The sequence below is a fragment of the Mus caroli genome, unplaced genomic scaffold, assembly GCF_978045245.1.
Source record: "Mus caroli unplaced genomic scaffold, Mus_caroli_1 scaffold_12, whole genome shotgun sequence".
Classification (NCBI taxonomy): Eukaryota; Metazoa; Chordata; class Mammalia; order Rodentia; family Muridae; genus Mus; species Mus caroli.
Genome location: NW_028227267.1, coordinates 6,784,964 through 6,806,134, shown reverse-complemented (window position 1 = coordinate 6,806,134; position 21,171 = coordinate 6,784,964). Strand labels below are relative to the sequence as shown.

Sequence of the window (21,171 nt, the reverse complement as noted above, 5' to 3'; positions counted from 1 at the left end):
TTTATTCTTTCCTTCTGTCCTGTCCATCATTCAAGCAACATTTGCTAATCATAGGCTCTGCTGCCAGGCAGTGCGCTAGGTGAGAGTGTGAACTGAGGGGTCTTCTCTCCTGGAGCTGGTAATCTAGTGAGAAACAGAAGTGCAAGTGTCAATCAAGTAGCCACACACCATGGTGTGAACTTACAAAGAGAAAGTTGCTCAAAACAAGCATGAGAAGCTTCAAGACAGACATCTTGCCCAGCAACTCTTGAAATAAGAAAGAATGAAAGTATAGATTGGCCCAGCTGCAGTGGTGAAGAACATCTTGGAGAGGAAGTGTGTCAAGGGTTCAGTGCAGGAAGCAGGGCAGGAGCTGGCCAAGGAGGCTGAAGCATCAGAGTAAAGGGAGATGTGTGCTGTAAGGGTGGGTGATATACAAGGATTAAACAAAAATGGTGTTTTTTGATTAACTGCATTCTCTTGAACATCCAAAGTTGCTTTTTCTTAGGGTGCAGGGCAATTGGAGTCAATATACATTGTAAATCATGATATAAGTATGTGTGTGGGGAGTGCATACAGACAAGCAGAGGGCAATAAAAACCCTGTATTTTCTAGTGACACGGGCTTAAAGATGAGTCATTTCCAATTTTCCTCTTAGGCTGTTTATAATGTCCTGTTTATGGAGGGGCATTCAATTGGCACCTTGGATCATCTGCTTCGGTAGTTCATCATAATAGCTAGCCAACTCATTTGTACTTAGATCTGAGTTTAAAGTGACCACTTATTTAACACTCTGTGCTTTGATAGAATTGCTTGTTCAAAGAAGCTTCCCAGAATGCTCGAGGTAATTAGGAAGGCCTATACTTTAAGTCGTCAAGGACTAGAAACTTTGTCATTATGTATATATACCCTCTGGTCTCATATGCCTCCCCACACAGTAATGACCAAAAGATGCTGGCCTCATGCTAGGTCTTAATGATGTAATTATCATGTGGCACTGCTGGTAGAACTGTGCCAGCAACCCAGAAGCACACTCAAAGAATGTGCTGCCTTGATGGCCTAAGGCCCAAGGCTCAGAACACGGCAGGCAGATTTGCTTATAGCAGAGGAGAGAGCTTGGCAGCGTTGGTATTACAAATTAGGGTTGAGGGGACCATAGGAGGGTGATAGATCCCTCCCATCTGCTGCTATTTTTGAAAAGGGCTGATATCAAAGAAGAATTTTCAATGTTCAAAAACTCATCAAGCAAAGGAGAAACACCCCCCCACCACCACCCAACACACACACACACACACACATCATTTTCATAGTTGTGTTAAGATAGCATTGACCTGCCAGGGGAATTGTTGAGAAGCCTGCAAAGAAAGAAACAAAACATAGCAAAATGCCATGTGAACCAAGTAGAAAGAACTTCCAACAACTGGGGCATTGCATCTATGACTCTTAGTGAGTTTTAAGAAGATGCACTGAACTGCTGTCAGCTTAAGGTATTTCTTCTTGCTCTCCATCAATTGGTTTAAAGGTCAGGAAGGGAGGTCCTTAAGACCTCAGTGTGCTAGGGTGGCTGACAGCGAATATTTTCAAAGCTAAGGTAATTATGACTCCCCCTTCCTGTTAATATTGTTTCTTTTGTGTTTTGAGGTCTTGTCCATACATCTCCTTGTTATCACTGATTACCTGTTGCTTCTCAGTTGCCCTTCACGTTTTGCTTTCACTTCTATCCTAATCTGTCTACAGAGAGGAATTTTATTGTCACACATTTTATTTTTACAATTTGTAAAGAACATCAAAGACACAGTTCTATCTGAAGGGCATTCCTTCATGGTGATACAGGCAGAAGTGAAATAAGCCATTTGCTGGAGAGGAACAGGGGAGGGGCTCAGAACAATAAGGACAAATCCTAAATAAGTCACTCCTCTAATCCCTTTGTTCATTCACTCAACAACTGTTCATTGAACACATGGCTTTGCTACTCATTCGCTCTGCACTGGCAAAAAGGGAAGGTTCTGTAGGTAGGAGAATACATTTGGATAATGAGAGATGAGGATTTATTAAAATCACTGGCTTTTAAAGGCTTCTCGGCTTGAGTGCTTCTTATAGGAAAGGGTATGTCTTTCTTCTAAGGCCCACAGGGCTTTTAGGATGTTTAGTAGCATACCTGGCTTCTTTCACTGGAAGCTTAGAGTTTCATGGCAATAACTAGACCCAGCTCTAGACATTGACAAATGCCCCCTGTAGAACAGAATCAGCATGGTATTGACAGTTGACCACAGAGGTAACTGCAGTTCATGTTCCTAGGTTCTTGACTCTAAAATAAGTCCAACAGTTTCTACCTAATGGCATTGTGGTAGCTAGGGAATGAACTACAAGTGGCTGGAGAGTGAGGGAGGCTATCTCTATACTACTGCTTTTATTCAGGTCCCTCAATAATTCAAGAATACCTACTATTCGCCACTGTAAACAGGAAGGTAGGGATAGATTCAGATCCCAACTTTCAAATCATGCTCTCATCTGATCTTCCAGCTACCCACTCTTCTAAGCCTTCCTTCTCAGCAAATCTTATTTTATTCTTGCTATTGCCATGTGGAAACATCCATTATGTCTGTTCCTGCCACCATCCTCTATCACCTATAGCACTGATAACAGATCAGATTTGGAAAAGACTTTCTCAGGTTGGTGTTATAGATAATGCCAGATGAGGATGCTATATGTGAGCCTTTTATCCTCAGGAGCAACCTGAAACATCTGTCACATGTTTGGGTGACAGGATGGTAATGCTGGGACCTGGTGTATGGTGCTATCTGGAGAAGAAGCATTTGGAAGGAATTTGGAAAAAAGGAAGAGGAAAATTAAAATGATGTGGCCAGCAATTTTCTTGAGATGAGTTTTGTACGGTGGAGGAACCCTTCCAGAATATGAATAAGAACAACGGTGTTGATAAATGATGCCTCTTTTGATTTCCTTTATTAGTAGCTGTGGTTTGACAGCCTTTAAGATATTTATTTGTAGAAAAATCTCCTAGTACTAGCAATGAATACATCTTGAATAAGAGAAGGTTGACATTTGATATTCCCCAAGCAATAAAGCATTTCCTCTAGGCAAAACAATGCAATTAATTTTTCCCAGGCTGTGCCTGAGCTGAAAAAAAAAAAAAAAGAATTTCCATATCCCACCACTCTGTTTTCTGTTATTACCTTAGGTGGCTTATAAATATTTCACCGTTAATAGGAAATATGCATCTAAGAGTTTGTATGCACTAAACTTTAAAATCATAATGCAAACACAATTAAGACACAACACCAAGAGACTAAAATGTCATCTTGAGATAATGACTTCCAACTGTTCCAATGATAATGAGGGAGAACCAGACCAGAAATCTAGATTGGGTGTTAGCCAAGACCTCCATTCAAATTCCAATGCCCATGAATCGCCAAGTGATAACAGGATCATTGTTTTATAAAGTGTAGTCTGTTAAAACTCCTTCATTCATGAGAGAAGAAGTTGTAGGGCATAACAACATAGCTCATGTTTGGATAACATGTTTGTACAACTCTTTGGATTCACATGTTCTTGATATTATAGAATGGGTTTGTTTCTAACTATCCGATCAATTCACATCAATGTGTTAGTAACCTCTTGAGCCATCTTTCCTAGGATACATGCCCTTTTAGTAACTGGAAAAGCTAATGGGAGGATGAGAAAGACGTCAAAGAGGGCAGTGGGAATTCTCAATTTGAGCATGAAATGCCACATTAGATTGATTAGTATGGAATACAAACCAGGAGGTGATTATTGTACAAAAGTGAGGAGCGAGAAATCCGCCCTCAGTAGGGCCACAAGCCACTCCGGTCAGAAAAGCGCTGGGGTAGCTAGGGCGCAGGGTCGGCTGACACTCGCCAGCTACCCACAATACCCGCCACAGGATCTTAAGACTTCTGGTGAGTGGAATACAGCTTCTGCTCCAATCCAATTGCACTCGGGACCTGAGACTGCATTAGTTAGGGAAGCAGAAAACCCGGCCTGAGTAGGACCACAGGCCTCTTCCGGCCGGACCAGCACCAGGGTAGCTAGAGTGCAGGGTCGGCTGACACCCGCCAGCTACCCACCACCCCCGCCACAGGATTTTGAGACTGCTGGTGAGTGGAACACAGCTTCTGCTCCAATCTTTAAACAGTGACAACGACAACAACTAACCCCAGAGATTACCAGATGGCGAAAGGTAAACGTAATAATCTTACTAACAGAAACCAAGACCATTCACCATCATCAGAACCCAGCACTCGCACTTTGCCCAGTCCAGGGCACCCCAACACACCGGAAAAGCTAGACACGGATCTAAAAGCATATCTCATGATGATGGTAGAAGACTACAAGAAGGACTTTAATAACACACTTAAAGAAATACAAAGGAACACTGGTAAACAGGTAGAAGACAGTAAAGAGGAAGCACAAAAGTACCTTAAAGAATTGCAGGAGAACACTGCTAAAGAGTTACAAATCCTTAAAGAAAAACAGGATAACATAATCAAACAGGTAGAAGTCCTTACAGAAAAACAGGAAAACACATCCAAACAGATGATGGAAGTGAACAAAACCATACTAGACCTAAAAAGGGAAGTAGACACAATAAAGAAAACCCAAAATGAGGCAACACTGGAGATAGAAACCCTAGGAAAGAAATCTGGAACCATAGATGCAAGCATCAGCAACAGAATACAAGAGATGGAAGAGAGAATCTCAGGTGCAGAAGATTCCATAGAGAACATCGGCACAACAATCAAGGAAAATGTAAAATGCAAAAAGATCCTAACTCAAAACATCCAAGAAATACAGGACACAATGAGAAGACCAAACCTACGGATAATAGGAGTGGATGAGAATGAAGATTTTCAACTCAAAGGACCAGCAAACATCTTCAACAAAATTATAGAAGAAAACTTCCCAAATCTAAAGAAAGAGATGCCCATGAACATACAAGAAGCCTACAGAACTCCAAATAGACTGGACCAGAAAAGAAATACCTCCCGACACATAATAATCAGAACAACAAATGCTCTAAATAAAGACAGAATACTAAAAGCAGTAAGAGAAAAAGGCCAAGTAACATATAAAGGCAAGCCTATCAGAATTACACCAGATTTCTCACCAGAGACTATGAAAGACAGAAGATCCTGGACGGATGTTATACAGACACTAAAAGAACACAAACTCCAGCCCAGGCTACTATACCCAGCCAAACTCTCAATTAACATAGCTGGAGAAACCAAAGTATTCCACGACAAAACCAAATTCACACATTATCTCTCCACGAATCCAGCTCTTCAAAGGATAATAACAGAAAAAAAGCAATACAAGGACAGGAACCACACCCTAGAAACAACAAGAAGGTACTCCCTCAACAAACCTAAAAGAAGACAGCCACAAGAACAGAATGCCAACTTTAACAACAAAAATAACAGGAAACAACAATTACTTTTCCTTATATCTCTTAATATCAATGGACTCAACTCCCCGATAAAAAGACATAGACTAACAAACTGGCTACACAAACAAGACCCAACATTTTGCTGCTTACAGGAAACTCATCTCAGAGAAAAAGATAGACACTACCTCAGAATGAAAGGCTGGAAAACAATTTTCCAAGCAAATGGTATGAAGAAACAAGCTGGAGTAGCCATTCTAATATCTGATAAGATTGACTTCCAACCCAAAGTCATTAAAAAAGACAGGGAGGGACACTTCATACTCATCAAAGGTAAAATCCTCCAAGAGGAACTATCAATCCTGAATATCTATGCTCCAAATACAAAGGCAGCCACATTCATTAAAGAAACTTTAGTAAATCTCAAAGCACACATTGCATCTCATACAATAATAGTGGGAGACTTCAACACACCATTTTCACCAATGGACAGATCATGGAAACAGAAACTAAACAGGGACACAGTGAAACTAACAGAAATTATGAATCAAATGGATCTGGCAGATATCTACAGAACATTCTATCCTAAAACAAAAGGATATACCTTCTTTTCAGCACCTCATGGTACCTTCTCCAAAATTGACCACATAATTGGTCACAAAACAGACCTCAACAGATACAAAAATATTGAAATTGTCCCATGCATCCTATCAGATCACCATGGACTAAGGCTGATCTTCAATAACAAAATAAATAATAGAAAGCCAACCTTCACGTGGAAACTGAACAACACTCTTCTCAATGATACCTTGGTCAAGGAAGGAATAAAGAAAGAAATTAAGGACTTTTTAGAGTTCAATGAAAATGAAGCCACAACATACCCAAACTTATGGGACGCAATGAAAGCATTTCTAAGAGGAAAACTCATAGCTCTGAGCGCCTCCAAAAGGAAACTAGAGAGAGCACACATTAGCAGCTTGACAACACACCTAAAAGCACTAGAACAAAAGGAAGCATATTCACCCAAGAGGAGTAGACGGCAGGAAATAATCAAACTCAGGGGCGAAATCAACCAAGTGGAAACAAGAAGAACTATTCAAAGAATCAACCAATCAAGGAGCTGGTTCTTTGAGAAAATCAACAAGATAGATAAACCCTTAGCCAGACTCACTAGAGGGCACAGGGAAAGCATCCTAATTAACAAAATCAGAAATGAAAAAGGAGACATAACAACAGATCCTGAAGACATCCAAAACACCATCAGATCCTTCTACCAAAGGCTATACTCAACAAAACTGGAGAACCTGGATGAAATGGAGAAGTTCCTAGACAGATACCAGGTACCAAAGTTGAATCAAGATCAGGTTAATGATCTAAACAGCCCTATATCCCCCAAAGAAATAGAAGCAGTCATTAATAGTTTCCCAACTAAAAAAAGCCCAGGACAAGATGGGTTTAGTGCAGAGTTCTATCAGACCTTCAAAGAAGATCTAATCCCAGTTCTTCACAAACTATTCCACAAAATAGAAACAGAAGGTACTCTACCCAACTCATTCTATGAAGCCACAATTACTCTGATATCTAAACCACAAAAAGACCCAACAAAGATAGAAAACTTCAGACCAATATCCCTTATGAATATTGATGCAAAAATCCTCAATAAAGTTCTTGCTAACCGAATCCAAGAACACATCAAAACAATCATCCATCCTGACCAAGTAGGTTTCATCCCAGGGATGCAGGGATGGTTCAATATATGGAAATCCATCAACGTAATCCAGTATATAAACCAACTCTTAGACAAAAACCACATGGTCATCTCGTTAGATGTGGAAAAAGCATTTGACAAGATCCAACACCCATTCATGATAAAAGTCTTGGAAAGATCAGGAATTCAAGGCCCATACCTAAACATTATAAAAGCAATCTACAGCAAACCAGTAGCCAACATCAAAGTAAACGGTGAGAAGCTTGAAGCAATCCCTCTAAAATCAGGGACTAGACAAGGCTGTCCACTTTCTCCATACCTATTCGACATAGTACTTGAAGTCCTAGCCAGAGCAATTCGACAACAAAAGGAGATCAAAGGGATACAAATTGGAAAAGATGAAGTCAAAATATCACTTTTTGCAGATGATATGATAGTATATATAAGTGACCCTAAAAATTCCACCAGAGAACTCCTAAGCCTGATAAACAGCTTCGGTGAAGTAGCTGGATATAGAATTAACTCAAACAAATCAATGGCCTTTCTCTACACAAAGAATAAACAGGCTGAGAAAGAAATTAGGGAAACAACACCCTTCTCAATAGTCACAAATAATATAAAATATCTTGGCGTGACTCTAACTAAGGAAGTGAAAGATCTGTATAATAAAAACTTCAAGTCTCTGAAGAAAGAAATTATAGAAGATCTCAGAAGATGGAAAGATCTCCCATGCTCATGGATTGGCAGGATCAACATTGTAAAAATGGCTATCTTGCCAAAAGCAATCTACAGATTCAATGCAATCCCCATCAAAATTCCAAATCAATTCTTCAACGAATTAGAAAGTGCAATTTGCAAATTCATCTGGAATAACAAAAAACCTAGGATAGCAAAAACTCTTCTCAAGGATAAAAGAACCTCTGGTGGAATCACCATGCCGGACCTAAAGCTGTACTACAGAGCAATTGTGATAAAAACTGCATGGTACTGGTATAGTGACAGACAAATAGACCAATGGAATAGAATTGAAGACCCAGAAATGAACCCACACACCTACGGTCACTTGATCTTCGACAAGGGAGCTAAAACCATCCAGTGGAAGAAAGACAGCATTTTCAACAAATGGTGCTGGCACAACTGGTTGTTAACATGTAGAAGAATGCGAATCGATCCATTCCTATCTCCTTGTACTAAGGTCAAGTCTAAGTAGATCAAGGAACTTCACATAAAACCAGAGACACTGAAACTTATAGAGGAGAAAGTGGGGAAAAGCCTTGAAGATATGGGCACAGGGGAAAAATTCCTGAATAGAACAGTAATGGCTTGTGCTGTAAGATCGAGAATTGACAAGTGGGACCTCATGAAACTACAAAGCTTCTGCAAGGCTAAAGACACCATCAATAAGACAAAAAAACCACCAACAGATTGAGAAAGGATCTTCACCTATCCTAAATCAGATAAGGGACTAATATCCAATATATATAAAGAACTCAAGAAGGTGGACTCCAGAAAGTCAAATAACCCCATTAAAAAATGGGGCTCAGAACTGAACAAAGAATTCTCACCTGAGGAATACCGAATGGCAGAGAAGCACCTGAAAAAATGTTCAACATCCTTAATCATCAGGGAAATGCAAATCAAAACAACCCTGAGATTCCACCTCACACCAGTCAGAATGGCTAAGATCAAAAATTCAGGTGACAGCATTGCTGGCGAGGATGTGGAGAAAGAGGAACACTCCTCCATTGTTGGTGGGATTGCAAGCTTGTACAACCACTCTGGAAATCTGTCTGGTGGTTCCTCAGAAAATTGGACATAGTACTACCGGAGGATCCAGCAATACCTGTCCTGGGCATATATCCAGAAGATGTCCCAACCGGTAAAAAGGACAGATGCTCCACTATGTTCATAGCAGCCCTATTTATAATAGCCAGAAGCTGGAAAGAACCCAGATGTCCCTCAACAGAGGAATGGATACAGAAATTATGGTACATTTACACAATGGAGTACTACTCAGCTATTAAAAAGAATGAATTTATGAAATTCCTAGCCAAATGGATGGACCTCGAGGGCATCATCTTGAGTGAGGTAACACAATCACAAAAGAACTCACACAATATGTATTCACTGATAAGTGGATATTAGCCCAAAACTTAGGATACCCAAGATATAAGATACAATTTACTAAACGCATGAAACTCAAGAAGAATGAAGACCAAAGTGTGGACACTGTGCACCTTCTTAGAATTGGGAACAAAACACCCAGGGAAGGAGTTACAGAGCCAAAGTTCGTAGCCGTGATGAAAGGATGGACCATTTAGAGACTGCCGTATCCAGGGATCCTTCCCATAAGCAGCTTCTAAACGCTGACACCATTGCATACACTAGCAAGATTTTGCTGAAAGGACCCAAATATAGCTGTCTCTTGTGAGACGATGCTGGGGCCTAGCAAACACAGGAGTGGATGTTCACAGTCAGCTATTGGATGTATCACAGGGCTCCCAATGGAGAAGCTAGAGAAAGTACCCAAGGAGCTAAAGGGATCTGCAACCCTATTGTTGGAACAACATGATGTACTAACCAGAACCCCGGAGCTCTTCTCTCTAGCTGCATATGTATCGAAAGATGGCCTAGTCGGCCATCATTGGAAAGAGAGGCCCATTGGACTTGCAAACTTTATATGCCCCAATATAGGGGAATGCCAGGGCCAAAAGAATGGGAATGGGTGGGTAGGGAATTGGGGGGGCGCTATGGGGGACTTTTGGGATAGCATTGGAAATGTAACTGAGGAAAATATGTAATAAAAATATTAAAAATTAAAAAAAAAGTGAGGAGCCCCCAGACCCTGAATAGGGCTAGCAGCAATGAGGTGCAAGGGTGAAGGTGGAAGGACTCAGATGGAGGAAGAAGCCAGCATCACAAGCGTTTTTATTATTCTTCTGCGTACAGCAAAAAATTAAGAAGGAATCTTGATATGCTGAAAAAGTGATGAGTGACTTCAGCCTATCTGAAATTAAAGAAGGAGGCAGAGCATTTGAAAATGTGAGATGAGGGAAAATGGGGAGGATGAAGAAGCCAAGGGAAGTCAGGTAGTGGGGCAGTGGGGCAGTGGGGCAGTGGGGCAGTGGGGCAGTGGGGCAGTGGGTAACTTTACAGGCAGAAGGTGAAGGCAATGGGAATCGCTAAGAGACAATGAGGCTGAGAGGCTGAACCGAGACAGGAAGAACTCCTGTGAGAACAGGAGAGAGAGTCACATCTGAGAGCCATGAGGAAACAACAAGGGAGTCAGGGGTCAGGAAGGGAAAGGGAGGGAGTGAGGAGAGGGAGAGAGAGAGAGAGGGAGAGAGAGAGAGAGAGAGAGAGAGAGCGCTGAAAACAGTCCATATGATGTATGTATGTATGTATGTATGTATGTATGTGTTGTTACATCCTAATCACTAAAGTTTCTAAGTTTGAGAGAATGGGCAGCCATCATGTTGCATGCTAGAGTCAATTCAGAGAATCGCTTGCCATGATTATTGTCATTTGCTTCAGTCACTGGTGTTTGGCAATTTTTAAATGCATGTGTAGGTGTTTCACAGACACATGCTGCTGTTTTATCACCTATAACTTGACCTTAAACATACTCACACTGGCTTGTTACAGAAATCTCAAGTTGGCTTTTCTCATAGCTATGTTCTTAGGCCTGCATGCATGTATGTGCATGTAAGTGGAGCCAGAGGTCTATGTTGGGTGTAATTCTCTGTTGCTTTCTCCTTCATGTCTCTAGAAAGGATGTCTTCCTGGAGCTGAAGTTTCACAGACTGGCTGGTCCCTTTTGAGTCACAGGAATCCCATTGTCTCTGCTCCCCTAGAGATGTGGTTACAGATGTGTGCTGCTGTACTGGATACAGATGTGTGCTGCTGTACTGGCTTTTATGTGGGTACTGGGCATTGGAGTTCAGATCTTCATGCTTGGGCCTCAGGCACTTTACCAACTGAATCACTCTACCATTGCTGCAGCTCTGTTTTTCTGGCCTGCTGCACTCACTGTTCTTTCATAGAACCATCACTCTGAGCTACCATATTGTCCTGGTGGAATGCCAATCATGGGAATGTGTCACCTTCCAGATGACTCTCTACCATCTTCCCTAAGCCAAGTAAGGTCAGGAGGACTAGTAGAGGCAAGTGGACGTTCTGTAAATAATCTGCATTGTAAGCAGAAGCATCTGGGGGAGGAATGTTAGAGTTGGGATAATTGCATGGTGGATGCTGCCTGCAATGCCTGCTGCTGTTACATCCCAGGTCAGGTTCTTCATCTTTTTATTAAATTTTTAGATTGAATAGTTGCTTGTTACCCAACTGTGCATAATGCTATCTACCTGTTTAAGAAAATGGAAACACTGTTGGTGAATTTTGTGATATGATGCATAGGTATCTACATGATTAATTATACTTATGTGGAACTGTACCATTAACACTAATGGTGGCTACAGAGCTTCTTGGATGTGGCCCCTTATGTGCTCCACAGAAACTGGACCAATGTTTGCTTCTTGTAACTATAGTTCTAGAGCTTGGAACACAACCTGGCAGACAGCATATGCTCACTAAATGGGTAAGTCGCAGGCTCAGAGGGAAGCTTCATGGCTAGCGTTGCAGCCATCCAGAAATGAACACTTCTTTCATGTAAAACTCATCTGAGGAGAACAGCAAGCTTCTGTTATGGAGAGAGAGGCCTGTAGCCAAGACACTAAATAACTTTTCAAGTTCACAGGGGAAGAAAATGCCTGACATAGAAATGAAAATTTGCAGTTCCCAGGGCCATTCCCAACTCCTCTGCATAAACTAAAAAGAAACATTTGGGCTGTCTCTCTGCACTGTCGGTTTGTGGAAAGGAGATCCCACCTACCCGTTAAGCTCAGTACACACTAACTTCCTTGCTCACACATCTCAGGACTGCAGCTCAGAAGCGAAATTGATGGTTAGGTTGGTTTAGTATGATTCTAGAGAGAGGCAGTGGGGGAGACATACCCATCTAGTGAAAGAATTTCTTAATTCATCAGCACACAGAAGAAAGCATCAAAACTGATTTTTCCCAACTCCTTGGCAATTTGCCCAAAAGAATAAAAAAAAATGTGGCCACAAAACATAAGTAATAGACAATCATAGATATTTATTCTAATTGTCCAAACTTGGGTGCAACCAGGGTGTCTTTCAGTAGGTGACTACAAAACAAAACCCCAGCAATGAAATAATATTCAGGGTTGGCCAGATAATTCAATGCATAAACATACTTGCCACACAACCATGATAGTTTGAGTTAACTAATTAACCCATCAGGAGGAGAGAATTGACTCCTGAAAGAGGTCCTCTTACATTATATATGTGCCTTGGCGCATGTCCATTCCAGTTACACACACACACACACACACACACACACACAAGAACATTGCAGAGTACTTTTATGGCAGGGAAACTGGTCTATATGATCCCATATGGTAGATCCACACCATGATATACTTATTCCAACACTCAGAATACACACAATCACAAGTAATTCTGAAGCAAAACATGGGCTCTGAGTGATAATGATGTAGGCTCATCATCTGTAACAAGCCCTGGGCGTGTGCATGGGTGGTCTGGACATTCTGTTCAGTTGTACTGTGAACATAAACTTGTGCAAATGGTAAGCTCTATTGAAAGAGAAGAAATATTCTTCCAGTAGTCACAGGCCTTGTTCTGGAAATGCTTTGGTGAATGCTATGGCTTCCATGTTTAAAGAGTGCTACGCCCAGGTCGAGTCAACTGGACAAGCCGAGAGAGGCTTAAAAGTCACTCATGAGACAAAAGAGTTTCAAAGAAGCTCTCCTCCTGGAGTCTAGCGTTCCCTACCCATACAGTAATTTCTCATTCCCGTGTTCCATTCCCGCGTTAGTCTAGTGTATGGATCCACGTGCTCTCTTTCAGTATTTTCCTATTATAAGCACCTTTTAAAATTGAATTCTGACATGGCCTAAGCCTTCCACCAGTGTTCCAACAGTCCTAGAAATGTCCTTGAGCAAGATCATGGGCTTAGAATTCAGCAAGATTGTAAAAGCTAAGTCACTCCCTTACACAGGAATTTACCATCACTAAGGAAGAAGGAAGTTTCAGACCAAAGGAGAAACCAGAATAGATACTATAGCAGAGTTACACCCATACACACGTATTTACAATGGCCTAAGGGGAAGGTGGACTATACAAGAGACTAAAATAGGAACTATGGCAAGGACTCGAAGCCCTTGACCCTGGCTTCTAAGATTAGTGGAGCTTCTAATCTTAGGTGGAGCCCTTGTTGATCCCAGCTGTCATCAATGAATTTTATCCCAGGTGGTTCCCGTTAGACCTTTTGTGTTTGCATTCCTCTGTTTTATGAAGGTTTCCGGTTACCTCAATTGTACCTTGCGAATATGTCACCCAACTTCCTTATTGTCCTCTGCATAAAAACTCTGATGCTCGAGTTGCAAAATTACACTCAGATTCCACACATGAACTCTCCTGTGTGTCTGTTTGTCACTCATTCATCCATGCTTTGCCCACCCGCATCGAGAGACCCCATTGAGACCCCATTCCACGCAGACACAGGGACCCAGAGGGTCTGCGGCAAAAGAGTATACTCTCAGCCTAGGACACTGTTGGAAGGTGATGCAACCTTAAGTGGCTGGGTAGGTACTCATGAAGGAAAGGGAAGTCACTGGGGAAATCTCCTGAAGAGTCACTGTTCCCCAACAGTTTCTCATCTGTTTCCTGGTCACTGTGAGGTAAAAAGGTCTCTGCTCTGTGTTCTCAGTACACATAAAAAAGCTAGGACAATGTTCTTTTCTTCTTATACATGTGTGTTTGTGCATGTGTGTGTCTTGATGTGTATGTCTCTGGAGGTTGACAATAGGTGCATTTCTTAGTTGTTCTCCACTTTATATTTTCAGACAGGGCCATTCACTAAATATAGAGCTCACAATTTGACAATATTAGCTGGCCTGCTGGCTTCAGGGATCCACCTATCTTAGTGCCCCATCTAGGGATATGGATGCAGACTCTATGAGATTTATGTGGGCACCAGGGATCAGAAATAAGCTTTACCTGCTTGGACAACAAAAGCTTTACTGGTTGAACCATTTCCCTTTCCCCCAAAGATGAGAATCGGAGAAATGACCTTGCTAGGAAGCTAGGGTGGGGCCTTCGAGAAGAGACAATTCTGCACTGGTCTGAAGTCATGCCTTTGGCTGCTCCATTGATAGTTCTCTCTTGGCCAGGGACTAGAAGTACTTAGTGGCCCTGCTTTGTGTCTTTTGCTTTCATCTTTCTTCTCATTTCTCACAGGCTCCTAATGAACACAGATGCCTGGAAGCTATGTGTAATCAGAAACTTCACTGGTCTTTGAAAGTGCTCACCCAAACTCCAGTCCAGCTTGGGGAAGGAGAAGTGCATAGATTCCTTGTGGGGATATCTGGTTGAGCCAGACAAACTGACCAGCCCAGTATCCATTATCTCAGCCCACTGGCTTCCAGAGCCCCCTGACCCCCAGTAAAGGGCACTGCAACAATTCACTTGGGACCTATTCTTTAGGAGCTCTTCTTACTTTCTGCTACAAAGTCCTGCTTTAAGCTTTCTTCTATAACATTTTCTAAACCTCTCCCATTGTTTGTGAAATTCATTCTTTGAAACACTGGCTCCAAATGGCTTTAGTGGCTGTTGATTGTCCGATATTTTATTCTTCTGAGTGATGTTCACACGGCAAGAGAAGGTCACACTTAATCCCCATGTCCAGAGTATGATCCTCGATTGAAACTTTGATGTTGACTTGTTTCTTTGTTTATATAGATTTTCCCTATGTTCCCTGGGAGATTCTCAAATTCACAATTCTCCTAAGAATTCTGAATCAGTGTCCTCAGCACTAGGATTGCAAGTATGTACCATACGACTTGGCTCAAGGATCATGTGATCTGATGATACCATTTTCTCTTATAAAATGTATTTTTAACTCCAGGGGCATAGCATTTTGTTTCAAAACATTGTCACTTAACTAATTTGCATCTATCATTGGAACATCTCATCAGCACCAAAAAACACTGAAAAAAATTATCAATGCAATCTACAAGAAAATTTTTTTTCTGTGTATGAGTGTTTTGGCTGTATGGATGTCTGTGTACCATGTGCATGCCTGATGCCACGGAAGGTCAAAAAAGGGTGTAAAAATCTCTAGAACTGGCATTACAGATGGTGGTGAGTCTCCATGTGGGTTCTGGGAATTGAACCAGGATCCTGGGCAATAGCAATTAGTAATTTTAATGAATAAGCCCCCTCTCTAGTCCCAGTCTATTACATATTCATGATGACATTTCAGTTGAGGTCTTCAAACATGGACAAATTACTTCAGAGTTTATAAAAATACAAATGCTCAGACCTCCTCCCAAATCTTTGGATCAGAATTACTAGGGGATGTGGTATGGGATCTCATTTCCATGGTGACTCTGTTCTGCAAAGCTTAAGAGCTATCCAGACAAGGCAAATCTCTAACCATGTTGCTCCCCCCAGACTTAGCAGCAGTCATGGCTCCTGGTTCCTCTCTTCTGTACTCTTCCATCCTCAGCCTCTTTAGATTCACCCTCTACCCTCACCTGGTTAAAACTGGCACAGGGGAAATAAGTCTATCAATTGTTTCCAGCCCAGTGGTAATAGCAGGAATGCATAAACCTGTGTCTGGTTGGCCCACCAAACACACAGATGCCTCTGTAACCTCACCCTGATGATGTCCTTCCTCTCAGAGTTCACCATTCCAGTCCAGTCCATGGTGGCCCACCAGGCCAACTGCAGAAACAGTCCACTTGGTCTCCCTGGCTTGATATTTACCTATGATATAGCTTCCTCACACACCCAGGGGCTATTTTATTTATTTGTTTTAAACAGACCTAGGGGTATTTTTTAAAATTAAGAACACATTGAATTATAAACTAATTCACAGAGAATTGATACCCTTATTGTATAAATAAGGTAGTGCCATGCTGATACTTAAAAAGAATCCACTTCTCTTTTCATTTGGTTCTATAATTATGGCTTCTTAATAATCACATTGCATCACTCACCGTATCCATTCTCTTCCTCACTGAAGTTAGCTTTGTCTTGCTACTTGAATGCAGTGTTTTGTGTATCAGAGAGACCCTGTGATTTCCCTTTATCAGGAATAGTCAGCCTTTTCCCATTGGCATCCTGGCTGCTCCCCTACATGGAACTTCACATTAAGGCCACTTCCTTGACAAGACCCTTCCTGACCATGTTATTTCCATCACCATTGTGCTTTCTCACATTAACCATCTCTTTGTCTCCCCATGGTCCTTCTGCCGAGTCTGGTTGTTTTGTGTGTTCATTCTCCACCATGCATTGAGTGTGATTCCCCAGGAGCCATCTACCAACTCAGTTCATTTCTCTTGACAAGTTCTCCCATTGGCCTGGACCTTGTTGGTCTGGTTAGGCTGTCTGTCTGGTCATCTTCAGAGATCCACCTTCCTCTGCTTCTCCAGTGCTGAGATAATAAACATACACCACTGTGCCTCACTATTTTATGTGGGTTCTGACTAATAGTAGAACACTTGAGCTTCACCATTTACAGTTGTACACCCTCACCACCACATTATGTTTATTAGTTCTAGCTCATTTCATCCCTGTTTCTTCTGAAGGTCCAGCAAAAGGTCATAGAAGTAGGGCTTGCACTGAATGAGGTGTGCCTCCTGTTCTCTCCTGCAGCTGTCAGTCACCCTCTTCCCCGCCTCACTCCTCACTCCTTCCATGGTCCATGTACAATATTGCAGTGGTAAAAGGAATAGATGTGTGGTTTAAAATGGACTTCCCATCTCCACTGCTCACCTGTCCAGGGCTACTTCTGAGTACCTCACCTGGCAATACCAAGACCTACACTGAGTCTTTTACATGGTATTATATCTGGGAGGTAGCAGCTGGTAAGCTGGTGGCAGGCTGATTACGGTGGTGTAGGGTGCAGTGTATCCCTAACTGAAATATTGTGGCTATGGGCATGTTTTCTTGGTGCATGGTATTTCTGAAAGCAGCACCTTTCTCGGATAGCCCAAGCACCTGGTCAGAAGACAGAGCATCCCACATAGCACCACCTCTGTCGACTAACCATTTTCATAACGTACAACATGGGTCTCGCTACAGAATTGCAGTTCTCCTTTCAAGCCTTATGGTTGTGGTTACCAGAAAGTACACTAGTTTGAAGGTGGGATGGATGCTTTATAGGAAACAGTTATCCTGCTCATCAGAAGACAGGATCATTAACTGGGCTCTAATGTGAGCCAGTATATGCTCCACTAAGTCAGTCGTGTGGCATTCTTTCCTTAAGCATTAGACTTCATGGGTTTAGGACTCAATGGAGAAAGTGGGTAGATGTCTCTTAGTGTTATTTGTAAGAGGTCAGTCATTGGATACCATTGCCCTAGCCTATAATTGAACTCTGCTACTTTCCAGGATGTAAGGAACTCATTACATTATGCATAGGTTACATCTATAGTTTTATCTCTAGATATGTAAGACTCAGGTGACTGTTGAATCTTACAGGAATTACACTCCATTATTGATACAGTGCCTGGTAGAATTTGTGATCCTGATATGAACTGTTCTTGTGAGAACTGTACCTCCTTCGTTCTAAGATGGCATTTTGTAACTCCAAGTTGGCATTTTGTAAGGACGAGGCCATGTTCAGCTCGAGCACAAAGATTGTGAAGTCCAATGGTGAGTCTGGCACTGCTTAAGCTGAAGAACTCAGATCTCAAAGCGCAGCTGCAGGAACTCAACAGCACCATGGCCAAGGAAATTGAAGTTGGTGGTAGTCAGAAAGCTACAATAATTTTTGTACCAGTCCCTCAGCTTAAATCTTTCCACAAAATCCAAGCTAGTTCGTGAATTGGAGAAAAAGTTCAGTAGGAAGTGTGTAATCTTCATTGCTCAGAGGAGGATTCTGCCCAAGCCAAGCTGGAAAAGTTGCACGAAAAATAAGCAAAAGCACCCCAGAAGCAGCACCCTGACAGCAGGGCATGACGCCATCCTTGAGGACTTGGTGTTGATAAGAGGATCCCTGTGAAATTGGCTCATGAAAGTTCATTTAGACAAAGCACAGCAGAACAACGTGGAGCCCAAGGTGAAAACTTTTTCTGCTGTGTATAAGAAGCTCACAGGCAAGGATGTTAATTTTTAATTTCCAGAGTTTCAGTTTTAAAGAAAATGACTGAATAACGTGTCATTCATAGTAAAAAAAAATGTGATCCTCATTTATTTGTTTATCTATTTATTTATTTAGGAAACAGAAGATGCTTTTGTTCACAGGAAGACTGGTTTCAACTTGTGTGGAAGCAGAGGAGTGGCTTGCCTGTTACATGGAAATTAGATACAGATGGGGAAGTATATTCGAATGCACAACAGCCAAGGGACATGGAGCGAGCGAGGCCTGACTTAAGTCACTGTTGCTCACTTGCAAATCCATCCCTCATGTCCAGCAATGTGTGCTTTGCCTATGTGTTTTGCAAACCTAGCTCTGCTAGACTGCACATAGGGAGCACTAAGGGAGGTTGCAGGGTGGGAGAGAAAGCATTCTTTGCTTCCTGCTTGTTTCTTTTTTTTTTTTTTCTTCCTGTTTGTTTCTTTAAATCCCATGTATACTTCCTTCTGAAGAGGTAGCATATCTCTTCACCAGCAGGTCCATCTGGATTGCCTCTACAGCATTAGTTCTTACTAGTTTGAACTGCATTTCAGGATCTCCTGGGAACATTTGCTATGGATATCTGGTACCACATTCCAAAAGACTGCAATTAATTTGAACTGAGATGTGTTCTAGACATTGGCCGTTTAGACGAAACCCCTCATGATAAAGCCTAAAAAAATTGCTAGCTGAACATTTACAGACAAACTTGCCAACCCTTTTCTTGAAATCTATAGAAATGCATAGTCTCACTATGAATCTAAGGTGCGTGCATGCACACACAGAGAGACCAGAGGACAATCTTTGCATGCTGTTCTTCAGGCATTTATCCAGGGTCTTTCACTACTAAGCTAAGCTGACTGGACAGTGAGCCCTAGGGATCACCGCCTGTCTCTGCCTCTCTAGTGCTGAGACTAAAACTTGCACCACCAAGCCTGGCTTCCCTCTCATTTGTTCTGAAGATCAAACTCACTTCTTCACACTGTGCAGCAACACTCTGCCACCTGAGTTATATCTTCATTGCAAATGATTTTTATCTGACAGGCTAGGTAAGTACATATAAACCAAATATGCCTTTCAAGTTTGTTTGTGCATTATCTACCATAAGGAATGTTTTACATCTCTGGTATGTCTACTAAGTTTTTTAAGAGATGGACTTTCATTCTTCCCTTGACCTGGTGCTGGTGATAGATAATGTTTCCAGCGAAGCATACTACTTCAGTGGAGGGACAATTGGTTTCTTCAAAGAGTAAACTAAACACCATGGTTTTTGCTTCCTCTGCGATCTCTCTCTTCTCCCCTCTCCCTCTCCCTCTCCCTCTCCCTCTCCCTCTCCCTCTCCCTCTCCCTCTCCCTCTCCCTCTCCCTCTCCCTCTCCCTCTCCCTCTCCCTCTCCCTCTCCCTCTCCCTCTCCCTCTCCCTCTCCCTCTCCCTCTCCCTCTCCCTCTCCCTCTCCCTCTCCCTCTCATTTCCCTCATCTCTCTAGGATTATTGAGAAGCTGAATTAAGTGATACAGGACAGGCATCGCTCAGAGTGTCTGGCACACAGTAAGCATTGAATATTATTAACTCTCATTATCCAGTGATGATCTCTGAGTCCCTAATCCTGGGCCATGCAGCCAGAAATGGTTTCTGTATTTTAAGCACAGACTTGGGATCCTTTATCTCTGACTCACTGAGTGGTCTCATTAAGTGTAGGATTCAGAGTCAAGCACTCCACCATTTCTCACCGTTCATAGTTAGGGAACTGAACAGAGGGTGTCTAAGTCCCCAGAGCTACAGTAGTAGCGGGAACAGTCAGCCAGTGGAAGCTGCTTTAACCGAATACCATGAGTGCCATGGCTCACACAAACACTACTTACATTCTTGGAGAAGGGAGGTTGAAGAGCAGCATCCCTTACTGTTGGGTTCTGGTGAGGAACTCCTTCCAGCTGCAGGTACTAATTTCTCCCAGCTTCTTTATATGGGTCAGGTGAGGGGGGCAGGAAGAGGTTCTTGCCTGAGAATATTCTCTCAGGAGTTCTAGTCTATAAGGGCATCAATCCCACTTATGAGTCTCTGTCCTCTATTGGCAAAATCCTGTCTCTGCATAGCAAGAGATTAAGATTTCAACAGCAAATTCTTAGAGTGATTCTGAAACTCTAGCCGCCTGCATATATATTCTTCTAAGATATTAGGGGTGCTGTTTGAAAAAAAAAAAGATTTACTTCTATTGTCGGTGGTTATTTTGCGTGACATCCCAGGACTAGGAGATTGTAGTGGAGAGCTAAGGGCCTCCCGGCATCACAGCATAGGCAAGAAAAGATTGTTGATGAGCTCACAAATGTTGATCTATGACAAGGGACCAAGACAGCCCTGGAGAGGCTCCTGGAAAGCCCAAAGGCAAAGTGACGCCTGAAAAAGATGCCCCTGGCATCTGGTCTCAGAGAGGAACCTACAGGCTCACACCTGTGAGCTGTGCCCCCGGGCATAGATATGCTTTAGAGAGCAAGCAGGGGTCTGCAGACTGATTCATAGAATAATTCATTACTGCGAGCATCTGCATGCCTATTTCACGCTGAGGACTATGGGAAACACACACATCATTGGAATGTGATCTCAGTCCTAAAAGGCTCAAGCCTGACACCAGATGAATGATAAAGGATTTGGGGGTACAGTTCAGAAGTTCCAGTAGTTACCTCAGAGAAGTCAAAATGTGAGAAGACCAATGTACAGCCTTGTCAAGGACAGCATGAATAGACGACTATGAAAACACAGAGGAAATAGCAGGGATGTTTCCAGCTCACCAGGCTAGAGACCATAGTCAGTAAAGTGCTTGCTGTGTAAGATGAGAACCTG

At 42.2% G+C, this 21,171-nt stretch overlaps 1 protein-coding gene and 1 pseudogene across 14 annotated transcripts in view; one reads left to right on the top strand and one right to left on the bottom strand.

Annotated features, from left to right (window-relative positions):
- Window positions 1-21,171, bottom strand: part of Cadps (calcium dependent secretion activator) — a 454,319-nt gene that overhangs the window by 260,776 nt on the left and 172,372 nt on the right. The gene's annotated exons all lie outside the window — the stretch shown is intronic.
- Window positions 17,834-18,333, top strand: LOC110309890 (small ribosomal subunit protein eS7 pseudogene; annotated as a pseudogene).